This window comes from Marmota flaviventris, chromosome 1, assembly GCF_047511675.1.
Source record: "Marmota flaviventris isolate mMarFla1 chromosome 1, mMarFla1.hap1, whole genome shotgun sequence".
Lineage (NCBI taxonomy): Eukaryota > Metazoa > Chordata > Mammalia > Rodentia > Sciuridae > Marmota > Marmota flaviventris.
In genome coordinates, this window is record NC_092498.1 from 104078808 (window position 1) to 104101283 (window position 22476).

The 22476-nt window shown below is 36.6% G+C and overlaps 1 pseudogene; it reads left to right on the plus strand.

The window, feature by feature from the left end:
- Positions 1-569: 569 nt before the first annotated feature.
- Positions 570-921, plus strand: LOC114095203 (small ribosomal subunit protein uS10 pseudogene; annotated as a pseudogene).
- The last annotated feature ends 21555 nt before the right edge of the window (positions 922-22476 follow it).

Below are 22476 nucleotides of genomic sequence, written 5' to 3' on the forward strand. Positions count from 1 at the left end.
AGTCTCTAGAATGTACAGTCAGTCACCTCATAAGTAAATACAACACAGTTAAAATAGTGAAATTCTCACAGGTGACTCCCATAGGAAATGCTAACAAGAAAAAACAATGGGCAAGGATGGGGATTTTTAATTAATCAGAAAAGATTTCTGAAATTGTCTTAATACAAGATAACCTAAAAAAGACAAGTTCTTAGTGTTGTGCAAAAGCAAATGAAGGAGCACTTTTACAGGCCAGAATCTTCATCACCAGGTAAATGAGGTATAAAAAGCCATGAATATGGTGGCATAGCTTCCTGGTGGACTTGTTCTTTGGGGAGACAGAGCAGCAGGGAGTCAGGGGCAGGAGTGGGCAGAAGAGAGCTCTGCTGCACCCATAGCAGTGTTGCCCTCCAAAAGAAAACCTAAACTTTAGTTTATTTATTGATTTGATATAGTTGTTACAGAATGTACCAAAACATTATAGTATGACTTATAAATTGGTACAATAATGAAGTGTCAATTAAAAATTAAATTTTAGCTTTTCTTTCTGAGAGTGACACTGTTGTAGGTGTGACCGTGCCACCATAGTCATGGCTTTTAAAAATACTAAAAGGACACCCACGAAACAAGAGATGGCAAGCCACAGAATTAGAATCACCCTTACCAACCCCAACATGAAATCTCTGGAGAAGGTGAGTACTGACTAGATCAGCAGCACAAAAGAAATGATCCTCAAACTGAAAGGACCCCATTCACCTATCTACCCAGACTTTGAAAACTGCTACAAGCAGAACACCTTTTGGTGAAAGTTGTAAGACATGGGATTGGTTCCAGGTGAGAACCAAAAAGCAACTCATTGACTCATAGTCTTTCTGAGACTGTGAAACACATAACTTCCATCACATTGGAGTGGAAGTTAAAGTCACCATTGCAGATGCCTAACTCAACTACTTTAAAACATTCATTATCAGTTATTAAAAAATAAATGAATAAATAAAAATACAGATGTTTAAATTAAAAAGAAATTGTGAAATACCTAAGTGGAAATGTAAGAAAAGAGCACTAACAAATTGTGGAGGTCACAACTGCAGGAAGCAGCAGTTGCCCAAAAGGTGGGGGAGAGAACGACAAGAGGCTGAAATTACTAAAACTCAAAAGCTTGGGAGAAGGCTTACTCTGGTGGAACCCAAACTTCTGAAAAGAGCCCACCAGATGCTGGTTCTGGAAGAACAGAAGGCTGCATTCAGCTACTTCTGCAGGTAGGAACCTCTCTGGGAGAGATATGTTGCTGGGGGATTCTCACAGCAGCAGGAAGCACAGGAAACAGGGCAGGGAGGAAGCAGGAAATCTCTCCTAGTGCCCTTAGAACTCCTATCCTTGCTAGAGCCTCACAGGGAGCAGATGGCAAAGCAGTACTATGGTTTTCAGGTTGGTCAAAAGGTACAAAATTTCAGTTATACAGTAGGAATAAGTTCAAGAGATGTATTGTACAACATGGAGACTATAGTTGAAAACAGTAAATTGTAGTCTCAAAAATCACTAAAAAAGTAAATTATAAATTGTTTCTACAAAAACATTTAGTAGGTGAGGTAATAGATATGTTAATTATTAAGTTCAACATAGCCTTCCCCAAGTGTATACTTATTACTAAGCAGCATTATGTTGTATAATACAAACATATACATTTCTGTCAAGTAAAAATGTAAAGTAGGATAAAGTTTCTTTTCAATATTAACATAATTTATTTTGTGTAATAATTTGATACTACTTTCAATAATTATTAGTTCTTTGTAATAGCACACTGACAATCTTTTTAATTCATAATTAATGCTGAGTAAATAAAACCATGGGAATGTTTCTTTTAGTCAGACAGAACAAAGCACTTTTTCCTATGAATTGTTTTTTCAGAGAAGCAGCAATTTTTGACCAAATATTTTTATTCAAAGTTGTAGTCAAGCAGCTTCATAGTACAGAGGAAAATTGCACCACAGAATGAGGTCATCGTGCACATTGAATGGTTACTACTTGGATATTCACTAACAAACCACACACAAAGAGAGCGGGGGGGGGGGGGGGGGGGGAGAGAGAGAGAGAAACTTTCCTTAACTAGAAAGAGGTCATTTCCATTACCACTTTCCAGGCTTTAGAAGTTGAGGCATTGTAGGGCTCTATTAATCTCTCAACATTTAAGCAGAATTGATAAGATATTTTTTTCAGATATTTTTTGCAAGAGTTTTTAAGATTCTTATAAAGTTATGTTGCAAGATATTAAAAATATAACATTTACAATTTAATTTTTAATATTGCCTCAAAGATCCAATACAACAGAGAATAAAATATATACAAATACATACAGATATACATATATTTAAAACATAAGATAAAATGAGTGGTTACTCATTTAAATAAGCATATTGAAGTGCATAAAAATGTGACAGCATCCTTATACAAAATGGCAGAAGATATCAATTCAGCAAGCAACTTTATTTTAAATATGTATTCTCACTAATAATATTTCAAATTAATAAACTTTATTTCCTTTCATTTTATAAACATTTTAAGTAGTAACTGCAACCATAATGATTAGTTATGACAATACTTAAATCCTGGAAAATATGATGACATTAATACATATTTATGTTTATGATGGAAATTTAATGTGGTGACCATATTCTCAAAAATATAATAAAAAGTTAAAATCCTCCATTACAACATTCTCTAGTCTTCCAGATCTTCTGACTATGCGATGCTATGCTTAGAAATCTTTTCTTAAAGACCTATTACAAAGAAGTAAAAGCATATTTCAAATGTCATCTAAACAGGACAAAAGATACAGGAAATCTTAAATATTCTGTAATCAATTCCAGTATTCTGATGAAACAAGAGGCATTTCCAAAGAGAATCCTCCCTGAATAGATCCTCAGTATATTCACTGTGACCCTTGAATCAAATTGCTATATCTCCTCTACAACTCTGAAATTATTTTTGCATCTACACAAAAACAGAAAGAAAATATAAGAACAGGTTTGTTAAGATAGTGGTAGTTTGTGCCTTATTTTATTCTCCAATATGTATCACAGTGATCTTAAACAAAACTCCAGTGTGGAAAAGAAGCCAGAGCATACATCCTGCTGAGGTATGTGCTATCCAGGTATGACATGCCTCCTAGACCCAAGATAAAATCTGTTAGGCTGGAAGCTTATGACAGCTAGTAGCTTTTCAGTGGGGGAAGGACATTTCCTTTTAAACCTGCACAAATTCTTCAGTCAAGTGATTTAATTAGAGCTTGCTTTTCCCAAATTGCTTGTGTAGAAATCCACAAAGTTTATAATGCAAGCCAGGAAATTGATTCAAACACAGATTGTTCTGGTAGGCGCCAATAAAAGTTCCTGTCCCGAATCACAAGGTTTAAAGCTGTACAGAAGTGGTGCCACAAAGTCTGAGAAAAGACAGCCCCATTTTATTAGTAGGATCAAGGACACCACCCTACCTTTATTTAAGTATTACCATATGTTGTAGATAATATGATAAAACCAAAGCTAACACTAGCTTGAACATCAGGCCACTAATAGGAAATAGGAAGCCCAAAGACTCCTTTTCCTAAAATCTTGAAAATTAGTTTTCTAACTGACAAGCACACATGCACCTTTATTTTTGACTACTTAGTACTTCAAAATGATAGCTCTGTGTTCTCCTGAAACCTTGAAATTTTCTTTTCTTTCTTGTTTTTTTTTTTTTTTTTTTTTTTTTTTTTGGTACTGGGGATTGAACCTGGGGATGCTTAACCACTGAGCCACAACCCCAGCCCTTGTTATTATGTTTTCTTCATTTTGAGACAGGGTCATGCTAAGCTGCTTAGGACCTCACTAAATTGCCAAGACTGGCTTTAAAGTTGTGATTCTCCTGCCTCAGCCTCCCAAGTCAATGGGATTACTGGCATGCATCACCATGCCCAACTAAAATTTATTTTCAAGATCAGTCTTGGATATATTTTCTTGCTGCAGATCTTTGTGTCTATTGTTTACTATTGGTTATTCAAAGGTTAAGTTTAGAAGGTTAATCCCCTTCTACTTCTCCTCCCCAACCCTGCAGTAAGACCCTTTGCATTAGAATACTGAAGCAGGCAGCAGTAGAAGGTAAATCAGGTGAATTTTCAGTGGCCTGCCACCTAATGAAATTGACTTTTTTCCTTCCTGGAATTGAGTCATAGTTAAACAGATTATGAACATCAATAATGTGAGGAGCCTTCATTTGCTGCTCAAAAGAAATGTGGCTGAAGGAACAAAAATAATATCCAAATCAATGACCTCAATTGAATAATTTGTAAATCATATAATCCGCCCTCCGCCCTCCACAAATAATCTCTTTGAGCCTAGTCGCTCACCTACAAATGAGAGTCACTAAGTATGACTTCAAATAATTATTTTCAAGCATAAATTCAACTTTATATGTAAATGTAAAGTAAGGTGTTATTATCCTGGGCTTTTTTTTTTTTTTTCAGCACTGCAACTCAAAATTATTTTAAGTCAGAAACTTTAAGCAACCACTCTTGTAGATTTTCCCAGCTTTTTAGTGTGGTGTTACAGGGGTGACCAGCCAGAAAGGACTGGGCATAGAGTAACAGACACTTGCTTATTTTGCTGTAAGTTTGTCTGACATCTGAGCACTTGATATTCCTTATGCTTCATGGTGGAAGGAAGAGTTGGCTTGCCAACTTATATGGTCTTGAGATTTTTGTTTGTTTGCTTTTGGTCAGTATCCTTGCTGCTTTCATATAGAAGAGAGTTTTTAGAGCTTTCAAAGTGCTCATTGTGTGCTGGGCATGGTGGCAGACATCTGCAATCCCAGCAGCTCTGGAGGCTGAGGCAGGAGGATCTCAAGTTCAAAACTGGCCTCAGCAAAGGTGAAGTGCTAAGCAACTCAGTGAGACTCTGTCTCTAAATAAAGTATGAAAAAGGGCTGGAGATGTGACTCAGTGGTTAAGTGCCCCTGAGTTCAATCCCTGGTACCAAAACACAAACAAACAAAGTGCTCATTTTTTTATGATGTTTGTGAATGAGAATTTTTCCCTAAATGTCACAGATTGATATGAACATTTAACTAGTCAGAAACCATGATTCCCCTTCCTCCTTTGACATAAAGGAAGAACTTTAAAAAACTTCAACCCATATGTATTATCAGGTGTTATTTTAGGAAATTTTGTCTTTGTTTTTATCAATGAGAACTCATTTACTCTACGTTCTTGCAAGTAGCAAAATGTAAAAATTAAAGTGGCAGGATAGCTCAGTGGCAGAACATTTGCGTAATGTGTATGAGGTCCTCATTTCAATACTCAGTACTGAAAAAAAAAAGAAGTGGGGGTGGATGTAGAAGACTGGTATTATCTGGTATTAGATCAATTCTTTCTTGATAAGAAACTACTAAGAACCCATAAACAATGTTTTAACTTTTATAGTACTTGCCCCAAAATATACTTATATCAGGTGACCCATATGAATTTGCTGATTTAAAATTCCAAAGTGGTTTAATATTGGCAGTTTTGAATAATTTGTTATGGTATATGCAGCTGAACACATTAACTGAATATTCAGTCACTAGATTTTATGCACTCTTCCCTGTTTTCCTCACCGTGTTTAAGATGGTGAAAAAAATCACGTCAGTATATAAAGATGACTGAATCTACAGAGTGCAAGAGGCTAAGCAGAAGGAATGTTGCAAGAGAGAAAGTAGAACATGGGATAGGATGTGTGCCATGTTTAAGAACTGGTAGCTTCTTCTTGCATAAAACTGAGTTTCTTGCTTTATTTTGGACATTAAATGCTTATAAACATGACAAGGATAGATAACAGTTTTTGTTTGTTTGTTTGTTTTTATGTTTTAGGAAAACCAAAAGAGACAGGGAGAAATGGCCAATAAAGTGAAAACTCTTTCAAGGTGAAATGGAAGGAACTGGATAAAGGACATAGACTGAGAAAGAATGAGGATAATTAGGACAGAATTTAATGCAGGTGTGGCCAGGACTGTCAGATTAGGATGATCATTGAAAGCAGTCTGTCAGATGGAGCAGTGAAGTTAACAGTACCTTTTTTGAAAATAGATTCAGTGAAATGGTAAGGTAGAGTTGTGTCAATCATGTTCAGTCAGGAGAGTCTCTGGTGCATATGTCAGTCAGAAGCTGCTGTGTCCTGCCCCAGAGAGAAATGGAAAAGATGCTGGTGCACTGGATGAAGTCTGAGGATTCTCCTTTTTTTTTTTTAATAATTTCACAATTATAATACTCTATGGTAAAACCCTTGGTTCAAGTTTTCCTCCTTATTCGTGAAATTATATCAATGACTTTTCCTCCCCCTTTTCCTACTTTCTTTGGGTATAGATGCTTTTAAAATTTTGTAAAAAGTATAGAAGCTGCTATAGATAGACTATATATGTTTCTCCAAAATTCATGTTTAAATCCAATGCCCAGTGTGATAGTATTAGGAGGTGGGATGTTATGAGATGATTAGGATATGAGCAGAGTCCTCATAATGGGATTAGAGTGGCCCCAGAAGGCTGCCTTGCTCCTTCTGCCATGTGAGGACACAACCAGAAGATGCCAGTCCTTCCCAAACACCAAATCTGCTGGTACCTTGATCTTGAACTTCTAAAACTGTGAAAAATAAATTTCCATCATTTGTAAGTCACCCAGCCTAAAAGACCAAGGACCTCCTTTCCCAAAAAGTAGGTTATCAGACATTCATAGACCTCAAGTTATAAAGTAAAACAGATTGAAATATTTGAAAACTATTCTGGTTAGTTGAGAGTCATTGTGCTATTTGAAGTCCCTCCTTGAATGCTCTTTTTTAAAAGGTAGAATTTGCCTATCATCGCAATTCTTTTTTATCAATGCATTATACTTATACACAATACTGGTGTTAAATTTGACAAAATCATACAAAAATATAATTTGTTCCACTTGTGTTTCCAGTGTTTACTCTTTTCCTATCCACCTCTCTCCCCTTTCCTCCACTTTACTAATCTTCTTTTTACTTATTTAAAATTTGTTTAAATCAGTGTTTTATGGACACACATAAAGATGAAATTCACTGTGGTATATTCATATATGTACATAACATAGCAAACAGGATACAAATAGGAAAAGAAGTCAAATTATCTCTTTTTACTGATGACATGATCCCATATTTAGAAGACTTGAAAAACTCCACCAGAAGACTTCTAAAGATAATAAACAAATTCAACAAATTAGCAAGATACAAGACCAACATATATAAATCAAGTGCTTGCCTATACTTCAATAATTATTCTGCTGAGAAAGAAATCAGGAAAACTATTCCTTTCACAATAAGTTCAATAAAATACTTGGGAATAAATCAAACTAAGAGGTGAAAGACCTCTTCTTTTATTGATAGTGAGAGAGAGTACTCTAAAAAATAACTTTCTAAATTCAAGTTGAAAGCCATATCTTGGGATTTTATTATTCTTTCCATGCTGTTATCTTTATACCCTTTTAACCTTCTTTTTATTGTCTCTTTGTTTTGCTTCTTCATGTAACTTTAATCTTTGCACTATTAATTTCAGTTGCTATTTATTCGATCACACTGCTCATGGCTCCTTGGCATATTTTCTTAGCTCTCATCATAATGTCAATAACCTTACAATAAAGCCTTGCTCATAGCATTTATTTTTAATTTTCAATATCTTCTTGGCATGAGTTGGAAGTTTATTAGTTTATTTTAAAAGTTATCTGTTATAACTCTCCTTCTTAGGAGTTGTCCACATTAGCTATCATTTTATTTATAGGGTTGCCTGGGGATTTAATCTAGGACAAATGATCTTTTCTTTGTCATGGCCATATCTAAGATTAGAAGATATCCATGCATAGTCAACCAGATTTAGAATTAATCTTAATGGTCCTCTACTGTGCTGTCAACAATTACTGTAAAAAGAAATCTCTATAATAAGCGGATACTTTAAAACCATTAATTCTTAATAGTAATGAAGCAAATGTAAATAGAAGCAAGATAAAGGCAACTCTTGTAGCCACTAATGAAGAAATACAGCATTACTGAGATTGCAGTAAAATTTGTGAACTTATGAACTGCTAGAAGCAAAAACCTAGAGAATTAAGAGCTTACACTTGCGGTTAATCTTTACATTTGTGGTAAATCCACAAGCCAGCCATTGTGTTACATGTTGATTAGAATTTTTAACAAAGTAATCTCCTCTATAATTAACTTATGCCAGGTAATTCCCTGAAAGCAAAGAGTCACATGTCTAAACATTATTCACTAACGTGTCATTTATATTAGCAGAAAATATAGTTTAATTACATCAGGATTTGAAAATTTAGTAAGTTAAATAGAATATTATGTAATATTACAAAAATTATAGAGCTCCATAAAATATTTACCATATAAAATTAATTGAAAACAAATGCTACTGTTAAAATTTTAAACATTTAAGATGTTAATGGAAAAATAAGCGCTGTTGTCTTTTGCTTTAGATTGGTAATGGATAATACATCTCACAGATTTAAGACAGCAAAACTTATATACCAATTTCTTCTTATAACTGCTATTATCTCTGCTGTAGAGTTTTCATTGATCTACAGTGAGGACTGGGTTTTCTACACTTGGTGGCTGGGTCACAGTATGGTGTCGAATCATTTGGATGAGCTGTCAATCGTGATTGTTGAACATTGCCAGACAAAGGGGAATGTTCCTGGAAAGCTCCACACCCTTTTGCACCTTTCTCACCCTGTGCATCTCTTCATCTGTATATTTGGATATATTTTATAATATACCAGTAACATGAATAAAGTGTTTCCTTTATTTGTCTGTGAGAAGATTGAAGAAATTATTCAAGCCTGAGGAAGAAGTCATGGGAATCATCAATATGTAGCCAATTGATCAGAAGTTTTAGAGACCCAGACATGACTGGCATCTGAACTGGGGCAGTCTTGTGGGACTAAGCCCTTAACTTGTGGGTTTGGACACTACCCTCAAGAAACGTATCTGTGTTAATCAGTTTTTCATTGCCACGACCAAAATTCCTGACAAGAACAACTCATAGGAGGACAAGTTTATTTTGACTCACAGTTTCAGATATATATGTCATAGTTGGCAGAGTCCATTGCAGAAAATCATGCTGGAAGGGCATGGCAGACGAAAATTATTCAGCTTATGGCTGCCACGCAGGAGAGAGTGAAATAGAGAGGCTCAGACAAGGACCCAGAGACAGACGTAGTCCCATGTCCTACCTGCCTACAATCACCACCCACTAGTCCGTTCCAATATGAAATCCTCAATATCCAATCATTCCATATCTGAACATGCATTGCCTAATGTGTGAGCTTTGTGTGTGGGGGGGATATATCAGATCTATGACAGTGTCAGAACCAAATTGAATTAGAGGACACTTAGATGGAGTCTGCTGCAGAATTGCTTTGTTGGTGTGTATGGAAACACCTCAATCTGGTATCACAAGTTTTAAACTGAGTGAGCATATAAAACTTGGTTTTAACACTATAAATTTCAGACCATGCTAAAATGATCACATTTAGCTTCTGATTTCTTTGTTCAAAAAGTCAAAACTGAGACACTGGAGAGAGTGATGTCCCATTTACCTGAGCTTCCCACATTCTGAAGAGAGGCCTCATCCACAATGTATCCTTGTGAATATAAGCATTTTCTTTCTTTCCCAGAAACACCCAGTTGGCACCATATGCCTCTTACCTTGCTCTCTCTGACTTCCTGCAATTGTTGATTTGTCCACAACCACACCAGGTAATTAGACAAAGGGGATTTAATATATAAACTTTGTTACACAGATGTTTCAGGACTGAAAGAGTAGAGAGGGAAACCCTGAGGCATCATAGAAACCAAAGTACAGGAAGCCTTCACACCCCTTCAGCTTGATATCCTGAGGAAGACAGGATGTCATAAGCAATTCAGTTATCTGCCTCAAACAAGCACCAAGTACATGTGGGGGTCTTCCTAACAGGGGAGACTGTATAAGTGAGAAAAAGGATGATCCCTTTCCTATCCATCATGAAGGATCATGTCCAACATCTCTTTAGCAAAGACAAGAAGATAAAAGAACTGCAAATTTATTTGATCATAGTCACATGACAAATGAGACTTCAGATTGAAAATCCATGGACCCTCAGTGAACACTCCATTTTTATACTTCTTCTCAGTGAAGCACGAACAGACTTATTTCTAAGACTGGACACAAAGGCATGAACTACTAGTAACAGACGGAGAGGAAAAACCCAGCAAAGCCTGTCCAGTTTGGGTTTTACTACTCATTTGTAGCATTTCTTCCTCCTGAATGTGGGGCCAGATCCTTCTAGAATGAGTATTAATTTCTTTATGGCCAGCTCTGAAACAGAAAGACAGGAGAAAAAGTAACATATTTTTGGTTTTATGGAAGGCTCTTGGGAAAAAAGGGTTCTGACCCGCATTTAGGAAGAGGAACTCAGTTTCTTTGACTTGCTTTGAGGAGAATGAGGGCAAGAGTGTGAGAAACCTTGCTTCTGAGGCTGCTTCTGAGGCCTTCACTTTGAAGTATAGTTCTCTGAGCCTCAACCAAGCATCGAGCAGAAATGTGAGATAACCAGATACCCTGGAAAAGTTACTGAGCAACGGGAAAATTAGATGCAGGATGAAAATAATCTAATTGCCCAGGGATTGCAGGCAGAATGCCTAAATTAAGGCTGGTACAATGAAATGGAGAGGAGGAGGTTTTCTGTCTATCAGTAGAAGGCAAAATCAGCATAAGCTGGGGTCTGGTGAGATATGGAGAGATGTGGGAGTGGGAATCTTCCAGGTTTCCAGGAAGCCCATCCAGGTGGAGTTGATTCCATTAGCCAAGAACCTATACACAGGAGAAGCAGGACTGCAAGGGGCATGATGGACATAGAAGAAATTCTCCATGCATCTTTAAAAGCTAAACACTGTACTTTCCATGTTATTCTCATTCTTTAGGAGTCAGAAATTAAAGCTCAAAGGAAAAGTCAAGGAGTCTGAGGTAGGAGCAGCTGAAAGCTTGGCTGACACTGAAGCTGACCCTATTGCACCACCATGGCCCCTGCACTGGGTGGTACCTGTGCAGACCAAGTCTGGCTGTTGGGGAACATGGGCTGAAAAACTAAGCTGTCAGTCACTCTGCCCAAGTGCAGTACACAGAAGGAGGCCTGGCAATTCCACAGGGCTTCTGCATAAATGGCTCCATAAATGTAGTATGCAAATATGGTGCCCTCAGTCCTATTTTCCCAGAGTTTCCTATTCTGGACAATGGCAGGCTGGCTTTCCACTCTTGTTAGCTGCACTTTGTGCTGAGGTCAATGCCCCTGCTACTGCCCTGGCTTCCCAGGAGCTTGGTTCAGGAGGAGTTTGGGTTCAGACACATTTATAGATCAGAGACACCATCCCGTAACTTCCCTCTTTAGAGTCTCCTCTAAACTTTCTCTCCTAAGTCAACCATCTGTTTAGTTATGGGAAGAGTGTCATGATTCAGGGGCAGGCTGCTCGGGGCCTTCTCTGTGAAGCTCTGTGAGCTCTATGAACATGGGAAGGTCACCTGGTCTCTTTGTACCTGAGTTTATCCTCTGCAATATTGAAATGATTAACAGCCCCTCCTTCCTCACATTTTTGTCACTAGGATTATATGAGCTAACATCTTATAAAGCACTTAGAACCCAACACACAGCAAATGCCATACAAGATTTTGAGGAAGGAAGGAGGGAAAGTTGGGAGGGAGGAAGGAGGAAGAAGGAAGGAAAAGACAGAGAGGAAAGGAGGAAATAAAGGGCAGATGATAATTTTTAAATTTTAAATATAAACTATTAAATTACCAGAGTCAAACTTTCAACTTGACATTAAAAAGATCTTACAGTCCTAGAATCTAATGTGACACAGCCCAAATTTTAAAAATATGCCATGTTTATAAAAGATTCATCAAGAAAAAGTGTAACATAAGGGTTTAAAAAATAAATTGATATAATGGAAGAAGAAAATAAATGATCATAGATACACCAGCCAATTCACAAATAAACAAAGGAGTGGTTGGATTTTGTATTTTTAGATACTGCTATGGATTGGATCATAAATTCCCCCAAAGGCCCATGTGTTAAAGGTTTGGTCACCAGCTTGCCATGCTACTGGGAGGTGGTGAAGTATTTAGGAGTGGGACCTAGTGGGAAGGGTGGTAGGTCATGGGAGGCATGTTCTTGAAGGGGATATTGAAACCCCAGCCACTCTCTGTCTCTCTTTCTCTATGTTTGTTTCCTGGCCACCGTGAGATGAGCTGCCTTGCTCTACCATGCACTCCAATGCCTCAGAAGAACCAGCACTGCCTTTTTAATTTTAGTTTTTGCCTCCCCACAGGCCCAAGATGACCATGCACTGGAACTCCTGAAACTATGAAACAAAATGAACCTTCTTCCTTGAAGTCCTTTATCTTAAGTATTTTATCACAGTGATGAAAAGCCAAATGACACAGATGAAGGGATGTGTCAGGTAAAACCCATTCATTACTTGCTATTTTTTAAAAATTGTAGTTCCACAATGAAGTAATAATCACTCGATTTTTTCTTTATTATTTATTTATTTATTTATTGGTGAAAAGCAACACATTGAGATCTATAAAAGACACTGAAAAAGCAATAGAAGATTTGCAATAGAAGGTCTGTAACTTTGAAATAAGAAATACAGAAAACATAAATGCAGGTGATAAAAATAATGTAATGAGTCACAATGGTAATGATATCTTCAATAGACAGCATGACAGATGTCACTATCAACAATCTACAGATAAGAAAAGGATGGCTTGCATAACTTGCTAATGGTAGTCAGAAGCAGAATTCAAATCCACAAATAAACTCTACTATGTTAATAACACCATCCTAGGATGAATGGGAAGGTCAAACTGGATCCAAACCGGGAGAAAACGGTACAGATATAATACCATTTCTTCTCCTTCCCTTTCCTCCCTCCCTCCCACATCTCCCTTCTTTTCTTTCTCTTTATTTTTTCTCTCTCATGTTATTGGTATTTTTAATGTTTAGATTGTCTTTCTTATTTTAATTTATGTTTATTAGCACATTTTAATAGCACGTATGAATGGGATTCAGTGATACAGTCCACTTTCCTTTTGTTTTGTTTTGTTTGATACCAGGATTTGAACTTAGGAGCACTCAATTACTGAGCCACATCCTCAGCCCTATTTTGTATTTATTTAGAGACAGGGTCTCACTGAGTTGCTTAGCGCCTTGCTTTTGCTGAGGCTGGCGTTGAACTTGTGATCCTCCTATCTCAGCCACCTGGCCACTGGGATTCAACCTCCTTCACCCTCATCCTACACACAGCTTTCCCACTTCATAGTAATCACTAGTCTATTTTCAGGTTGACATACTTTAGCTTCTATATATAAGAGATCATACATTAATTGTCTTTCTGTGTCTGGCTTATTTCATTTAATGTTCTCCAGTTTCATCAAATTTCCTGAAAATGATAGCATTTCATTCTATTTTATGGCTGAATAATACTTGTGTGTGTGTGTGCCATATTTTCTTTATCTGTTGTTTAATCACTTGGGCTGATTCCTTGTCTTAGTTATTGGGAATAGTGCTGCAATAAACACAAAAAATGCAGGCATGTCTTTCAGCATGCTGATTTCATTTCATTTGCATATATATCCAGGAGTGGGATAGCTGAATCATGTGATAGTGTGTTTTCAATTTTTTAATGAACCTCTACACTAACTTCATACTATTCTACATAATGACTGTATTAATGTATATTTCTACCAATGGTGTATTGTCACTTTTCCTTCATATTCTCATCAGCATTTGTTATTTTGTTATTGTTGTTGTTGTTGAATAATAGCCCTTACAGCTGGGGTGACTTGATATCTCATTGTAGTTTTGATTACTTTAAAATCTTAAGGGTAGAATCCCTATCTCAAGCACCTTTGTAATACCCCATGTACTATGGGATATCAACAGATACTTTAAAATTTGAAAAAATAAAAATGTGAAAAAGAAAGTGAAGTAAGTAAACATTAAGTGAACATAAAATCTTAACATCTGGTATGGCATTTTTCAATCTGCATAGTTTTCACATTTCCATGACAACATTGCAATAATTTGCTGAAAATTATCTTTCCCTTTTTTGTTGTTGATTATGGAAGAGGACTATTAAATCCACTTGGCCTTTGAAGGTAATGGTGTCAAATTTAGGAGAAAAAGAGAGAACAAAGCAAAAATAAGAAAGATCCCAATCTGTTTCTCTTGAGATGTGTATCACAGCATTCTTTTTATCTACAAAGTTGGTGCAAATTGAATCATCTCTGATGTAAGGTTTTAGGTCACACAAAGTATTTTTTAACATGAATATCATCCTCCTTATCACAAAAGAAAATCCTCATAAGGATGATGGATAAGTAAAAGCCTTTAGGGAAAACACAAACTCCTCCTTTAAATCTAATTTGAAATTAAGTGCCTTGAGTTCTGTCAGTGCCTCCTGCTTTTTACATTCTTCCGCCTGATCCAATTCTTCACAGTTTCAGTGGGAACATGAACAAGAGACCCAAGAGAGCCAAGAATAATACTGCCTGCTTAATCTGTATTGATGTCTTAATGGTTTTTTCTTTCTTGCATAGTTAAATACACACACACACACACACACATACACACACACACACACACACTCACACGAGAATTCACTCTGGCTTGGTCCTTGGAAGCTCTTAAATTCTGAGAAGAGGACAAAGCCTCTGACAGTCTATGCGAATGGACCTCTGGGGTGCACATACTCTTTAGGCAAGAACAAGGCCTGAGATGCTCTTCTCATGTGTGGCTCAGGTCTGGCTACAGGCCACTGGGTTGGTGAGCCCATCAGCTGAATTCTTCAGCAAGTCAGGCTGATCTGAACACTGCCCTACACACCTGGGCTGGATAGGAGCTCTCATCCTGGGGCACCTATGAGGAGGCTGGATGAGGTTGGGTGGGCTGCCACAGAGCCTTTTGGGACATTGCTGCTTCCTGTGTGACCAGCTCAGCAGGTGTGGGGGAACCAAGCTGTGGGGAGGAAGGCTGGCTCTGCTCTCTTTCTGCCTTCCAAGCTGCTCCCCACCATGGCTACACTTTACCACAGAACAGAGAACAATCAAGGGTTCCCTCACTTTCACAGTTTCATATGGAATCCATTTTCACTAACTTTCTGTGCTATTTTGGGATGCCCTAGGGATCATTTATATTATTTATTTTGCTTAATTTGGGGTGGGTTTTCATGTTCTGCTGTCAATTTAAATTCTTTTAAATTCTGTTGATTTGAACTATATTAAACTTAAATTTTACTTTGTAAGAAAAATATAAAAATAATCCACATATTTACACTTCTTAGTACTCAAAAATTATTTAGCCTAGAATTAAAATTCCTCCAACCTAGAATTGAATATTTGATAAACCAACCAAGCAGTAAATCTGAAAATTAAGATTTTAATAAAATTGGTGGTTAGTGGGAATGCTATAAATTGGACCTAGAATATCTCCCAAAGATTCATGTGTTGAAGGCTTTGTCCCCATTGGTAGGTGCTGTTGGAGGTGGTAGAACCTTTAGACCTGGGGCCTAGTTGGAGGAAGCAGGTTACAAGTGGCATGCCTTTAAAGGGTGCATTTTGTTGCTGGTCTCTCTTTCTCTGCTTTCTGACCATCATGAGGTGGGCATTTTTACTTCCTCATGTGCTCATGATGTCCTATCTTTCTCCAAGCCGACAGCCATAGAGACAAGTAACTGGGGGCCTAAACCTCTGAAACCCTGAGCTAAAACAAATTTTTCCTCCTTTAAGTCATTTTTCTTGGATATTCTGTCACAGTGATGGAAAGCTAACCAATACAGGAAAAAAGATCATAAATACTCAAGCTTTACTCAAAGTGACAACTACATGGGCTGGTGTTGTAGAAACTCTCTTAATAAGATTAAAAATGATTGAATAAATTAATGGCAAAGGAATTATTGAGACGTCAAAATCAAACCCCATTTATTGTCAGATTTTAAAATAATTATCTTATTATCTCAATTATGGTCACTCATTTTAGGTGAATTGATTAGGTTTAAAAAATACAATGAACTTTATTAAGGTCTTCTTCTCTAAACTGGAACAGCCTATGAACAAGGTGACATATTTGATTCTAAGGAGAAATTTCAGGAAATGATGCTGCATATAAATATTTTAATAAGAAGAATCGTTGTAAAATATAAGAACACTTTTTAAAAAATAAACCAATAACAACAAAAAAAAAACAAGGAATTCAAAGCACTTTCATACCAAGGGCTGACAAAAGAATTCCTTTAATTTGAAGAATTATGAGATACAGTTTTATAAAATGTAAAGTGACTATGAAATATACTTTTCCTAATGTGTTCAGCCCTTAAGTATCATTAATTAATCTACTTTAACTATTTGGAAAATAGATGGAGAATAAATATTGACAAGTAAACAAAATAAATTTTATATTTAATTAACCTTTCACATTTTATTAATAACAATTAAAATTTACATATCACATTGATTTCAATATTAAATAATAATTATTCAATCTAAACCTTAAAATCTCAGGGATTAGTATGACTACAAATTTTGTAGAAAAAAAATGTTTTTGTCTGAGATTTGAATTACTGTGATCATCCAGATGATTGTTCCGCACCTCAACAAATGGCAAACTCAATATTTCTGGTAATATCTTATTCCATCTTTAGGCAGTTCAACTGTGTTAAAATACTTTCTCATATTCTACATTTCCAAGTGAGTCTCCACAAATGGGTAGATATTTGTTTTGTTCCTTCAGAGACTAACACCTCAGTTTATGTTTCTCACCTTGGAATGGTTGAAAAAGTTTTGATGTATTACGTGGAATCTTATAAAATTGCTGCTTTTGAGATCGAAGTGGTTGAATATCAATTTCATGTGGTTAGCCATGACAGCCCAGGTCATCTCTTCTCTCAGTTAGACTCCCCAAAGTCCTCATTCCTTCCCAATTACTGGCCTTTACCACCTACTTATTGTTTGTGTCCATTCATTGCAGAATCTTTCACAGTTGTTTACTATTAAGGTACTGATTCCCAGAAGAACCAAAAGATGATTCTCAAAAAGATACTTGTTCATTCATGTTATTGAAGAATTATTTGCAACAGCCAAAAGATGGAAACAAACAAAGTTGTTCATCAGTAGATTAATAGATAACTAAAATAAGATATATACACATATAAAAAATACATTCAGCCTAAACAAGGAAGAAAACTTTGACACATGCTACAACAGAGGACATTATCTTGAATAAAATAAACCAGTGACAAAGAGATTGAAAAAAAAGAGGAGCTGATTATAGGGAATAGAGATGCTGAGTTAACTTCCTCTTGTGGCATGCAAGTTTGGATCAAGCAAGTAGAACACTTGGGTAAATGGGAGAAATTAAGACATTATCAACTTTTTAAAGCTGCCATTTGTTAGAGATTTAAAACAACCTTTCTAAATTTAAAATTTTCTTATAGCTGAGAAGACTATGTAGGCTACAATAGGTGTTCCAGATAACAAAGTCTAGATTTGCCCCAGATATATTTGGCTCTGTACTGTATTCATGTCTTTTAAGTGTTGGACATTGGAAAATGTTGATATGAAGGGAGATCACATGGAATAAATTCCCAAACAGCATTTTTATACAAGCCCTTTCAATTAGTCACAGATGGACATAACTTATAAACACTTATCCATTATTCAAAGTCATCTACCCTTTGATATATAAAACAAGTTAATATTTTGTGCATGTGTCAATGTATGTGTGAGGGTTCACTGGTACTGAATTATCTTGATATTTCAAAACATGTGGGATAAAGTGGGCCCATTGTCTTCTAGTTGAATGTAGTAAAATGGGTATTCTTGTTAAAATTCTGATGCTAAGTCTTTGTTACTTCCATTACCTGGGACAGCCTTCATATTTCCAAATCTTTCTTCCAAATTCTAATTTTATTTCTAAACTAGATGTTCTTTTGTCTCCCACTATCTCATCCTTTTCAAAGAAGGTCAATGTGGAAAGAAAACAGCCATGGAATGGATATAGCTGAGAAACATCTCAGAGTGAGCAAATAGGTACACCTGTTTGCTCTAGGACAGGCCATTGGAAACATCCAGTGGTGACCCTTCCTGCCATCCTCAACTGCTTGGCAGGCTTTCCTACTTCCTCATAGCATGGTTAGTTTTGACCTTTATGATGATTGGCTTCAAGATATTATACTGTTGGCTTGTGCAATTATATTTAGTAGAGATGTCCTATGTAAACTGTAGCTCTTCTGCAATAAAGTGAGTTCAGCAGCATAAAGCCTGACTCCCAGAGTCTGTTCGCGCATGTTGACTCTGTCGCCTCACTTCACGGGATGCAATCCCACAACTACACCCCAACAGGTCAAATCATGCCCCACCCAGAAATGTTCACACACAAATTCCCAGAACACATGAATGCACTAAGGGTAAGACAAAGGGAGTTTTGCAGATATGATTCAGTTATGGATCTTAAAATTGGGAGATTACACTGGATTTTTTGGATGACTCCCCCAAAATTCCATAATCCCTTATAAGTAGAGATTAACTAATTTTAACTAAATTCCAATGACATTCTTCATAGAAATAGGAAAAGCAATCATGAAATTCATTTGGAAAAACAGGAGGCCCAGAGTAGCCAAAGCAATCCTTACTGAGAAAAGTGAAGCAGGAAGCAACCCAAGATCTTAAAATTGTACTACAGTGATATAGTAACAAAACAAGCATAGTATTGGCACAAAAGAAGACATGAAAACCAGTGGAACAGAATAGATGATACAGAAACAAACCCACATAAATACATTATCTCTTACTAGTTATCTCATACTAGACAAAGATGCCACAAATATACACTGGAGAAAAGATAGCCTCTTCAACAAATGGTGATGGAAAAACTGGGAAACCTCTATCTCTCATCCTGCATGATACTCAACTCTTAAGTAAATCAACACCTACACATTAGACTAAAGACTCTGTGCTACTAGAAGAAAATGTAGGCCCAACTCTCCATCATGTCTGCTTATGACTTCCTGAACAAAACTCCTAAAGTTTTGCAGGAAGTAAAATCAAGAAACAATAAATGGGATGGTATCAAACAAAAAACTTCTTCACAGCAAAGGAAACAATCAAAAGTGTGAGGGGAAAGCCTATAAAATAGGAGAAAATCTTCGCCACCTGCCCCTCAGAGCATTAATCTACAGGATATATAAAGAACTCAAAACTTAATACCCCAAACCCCCAAAGAACCCAATTAATAAATAGGCAAAGGAACTGAACAGATACTACACAGAAGAAGAAATATAAATGATCAACAAGTATTTAAAAATGTTCAACATCTCTAGCAATTAGAAAAATGCAAATTAAAACTTGCTAAAATCCTTAGCAGGAAGAATGAAGCAGTTGGCACCACTATACCAGACCTTAAACTATACTACAGAGTAATAGTAACAAAACCAGCATGGTATTGGCACCAAAACAGACTGTAGACCAATGGTATAGAATAAAGGACACAGAGACTCACTCACAAAACTAAAATTATCTTATATTAGACAAAGGTGCCAATAACATACATTGGAGAAACAATAACCTCTTCAACAAATGGTGCTGGGAAAACTGGAAATCCTTATGCAACACAATGAAATTAAACCCCTATCTCTCACCATGCACAAAACTCAACTCAAAGTGGATCAAGGACTTAGGAATACAATCAGAGACTCTGTGTCTAATAGAAGAAAAAGTAGGCTCTTATCTCCATCATGTGGGATTAGGCCCCAACTTCCTTAACAATACTCCTGTGGCACAAGAATTAGAATCAAAAATCAATAAATGGATGGACTCAAATTAAAAATTTTCTTCTCAGTAAAAGAAACAATTTGTGAGGTGAATAGAGAGCCTACATCTTGGGAGCAAATTTTTACCCTCACACATCAAACAGCACTAATCACTATGGTATATAAAGAACTCAAAAAGCTAACACTAAAAAAATAATAAATAAATAACCCAATCAATAAATGGGCCAAGGACCTGAAGAGACCCTTCTCAGAAGATGATATACAATCAATCAACAACTACATTCAAAAATGTTCATCATCTCTAGCAATTAGAGAAATGCATATCAAAACCACTCTAAGATTTCATTTCACTCCAGTCAGAATGGCAGTTATTATGCAAACAACAATAAGTGTTGGTGAGGATGCGGGGTAAAAGGTACACTCATACACTGCTGGTGGGACTGCAAATTGGTGCAGCCAACATGGAAAGCAGTATGGAGATTTCTTGGAAAATTGGGAATGGAACCACTATTTGACCCAACTATCGCTCTCCTTTGTCTATACCCAAAAGACTTAAAAACAGCATACTACAGGGACACAGCCACATTAATGTTTACAGCAGCACAATTCACAATACCTAAACTGTGGAACCAAATGAATGGATAAAAAAAAGGGTGGCATATATACACAATGGAATATTAATGAGCAATAAAGGAGAATAAAATCATGGCATTTTCAGGGAAATGGATGGAGTTAGAGAAGACAATGCTAAGTGAAGTTAGCCAATCCCAAAAAACCAAATGCTGAATGTTTTCTTTGATATAAGGAGGCTAATTCATAGAGGGATAAGGAAAGGGAGCCTGGGAGGAGTAGACAAACTCTAGATAGGGCAGAAGGGTTGGAGGGGAAGGGAGGGGGCATGGGGTAATTAACGATGGTGGAATGTGATGATCATTATTATCTAAAGTACAGGTATGAAGACACGAATTGGTGTGAATATACTATGTAAACAACCAGAGATATGAAAAATTGTGCTCTATATATGTAATAAGAATTGTAATGCATTCTGCTATCATATATAAATTTAAAAAAAATAAAAATAAAAAAATAAAATTATGCTAAGATTCCACCTCACTCCAGTCAGAATGTTAATAATCGAGAACACAGGTAACAATAAATGTTGGTGAGGATGTAGGATGAAAGGTACACTCATACATATAACCCAGAAACTAGCCATTGTTTCTTTTCATTTCAAATTGAGTAGAGAGAGTCTGAATGGGCAAGGGTTGGCGAGTCCCCAAGTTTGACGATTGCTATACTCCCATGAAACTGAAACTGAAACTCCCATTCCTCTTCATTTCCTTTAAAGAAAAGGTAAAAGAATCCCAGGGAAGTGAAATGATTTGCCCATAACCCAAACTTGAAGGCAGGACTTAGAATGGCCTCTCTTTGCTTGGCTTGTGTTAGTCACCTTGTAGCACAATTCTTGCAGGACACTGAGTCTCAGAGCTAAGTCAGCAAATTTCTTTTTACCCTAAATCTTTGTTACCCCAACACACACACACACACACACACACACACACACACACACACTATTTAAAATAACTACAGACGTGGCTCTACTCATGGCTACATTACAAACTGAAAATAGTATAAGCCAAAAAAATGTATTTAGTACAACTAACCTACAAAACACCATAACTTAGCCGAGTCTTACTTAAACATCCAGAACACTTATATTAGCATAGTTGGGAAAAATCATCTAACACAAAGACTATTTTCTCACCAAGTGTGGAATACGCCATAGGATTGATTGCACACTCTATTGAAAGTGAAAGGCAGAGTGAATGTACAGCTGTGCTTTCATACCACCAGAAACTAGAAAATGTTAAGTAAAACCATCATAAGTCTGGACCGTGTGTATTATAATACTTCCAGCCTAGACATACCATGCTCAGGCTCTCCATTTCTAAATGTGACTGTCATGTTCCCTCAGCCGCCCAGCAACTAGATGATGGAGAACTGGCATTAGGTGCAGGTTGACTGGTAAAATGGCTGAGTCCTTCAATTCTATGCTCCACTGAGATGTGGGGATGAAGGTGGTGTGTAGAAGGAAACACCATACACTCAAAAGCAAAGGAGTTAAGACCCTTCTCCATGTCACAATGTATATGGCTGATTCTGCTTCCAAAACTGTTTCTTTACATAATAATTTAGAGGGCACAAGAGTGAAAAAAAGGTAACATATTTAGGTCCAGAGAAAAAAATGGTTACAATGAGATATAACAATTAGGAAATGACATCTTCTTTTCATTAGGCATGTAATTATTTTACAGTATGTGCTGACTTTCCTAGATCATATTGATTTAAATGAGGGTTAAACCCCAAAACAGACAGTCAAAAGATTGTAATGCTTGTACCTAATACTTTCTAAACTGGCTTTGGAATAGTCACTACTTCACCACATACCATTTCATTTTATGTTCATGAAAAGGAAAGTATTGCTCTAATTGGTAACATCCACATTATAAATAAAATGTTTCTACTCCAGAGCTGTAAATTTAAGTTCTGACAGCTACTCCTCCTTCTCCCTCTCCCCCACCCTGTATGTGTGTGTGTGTGTCTGTGTGTG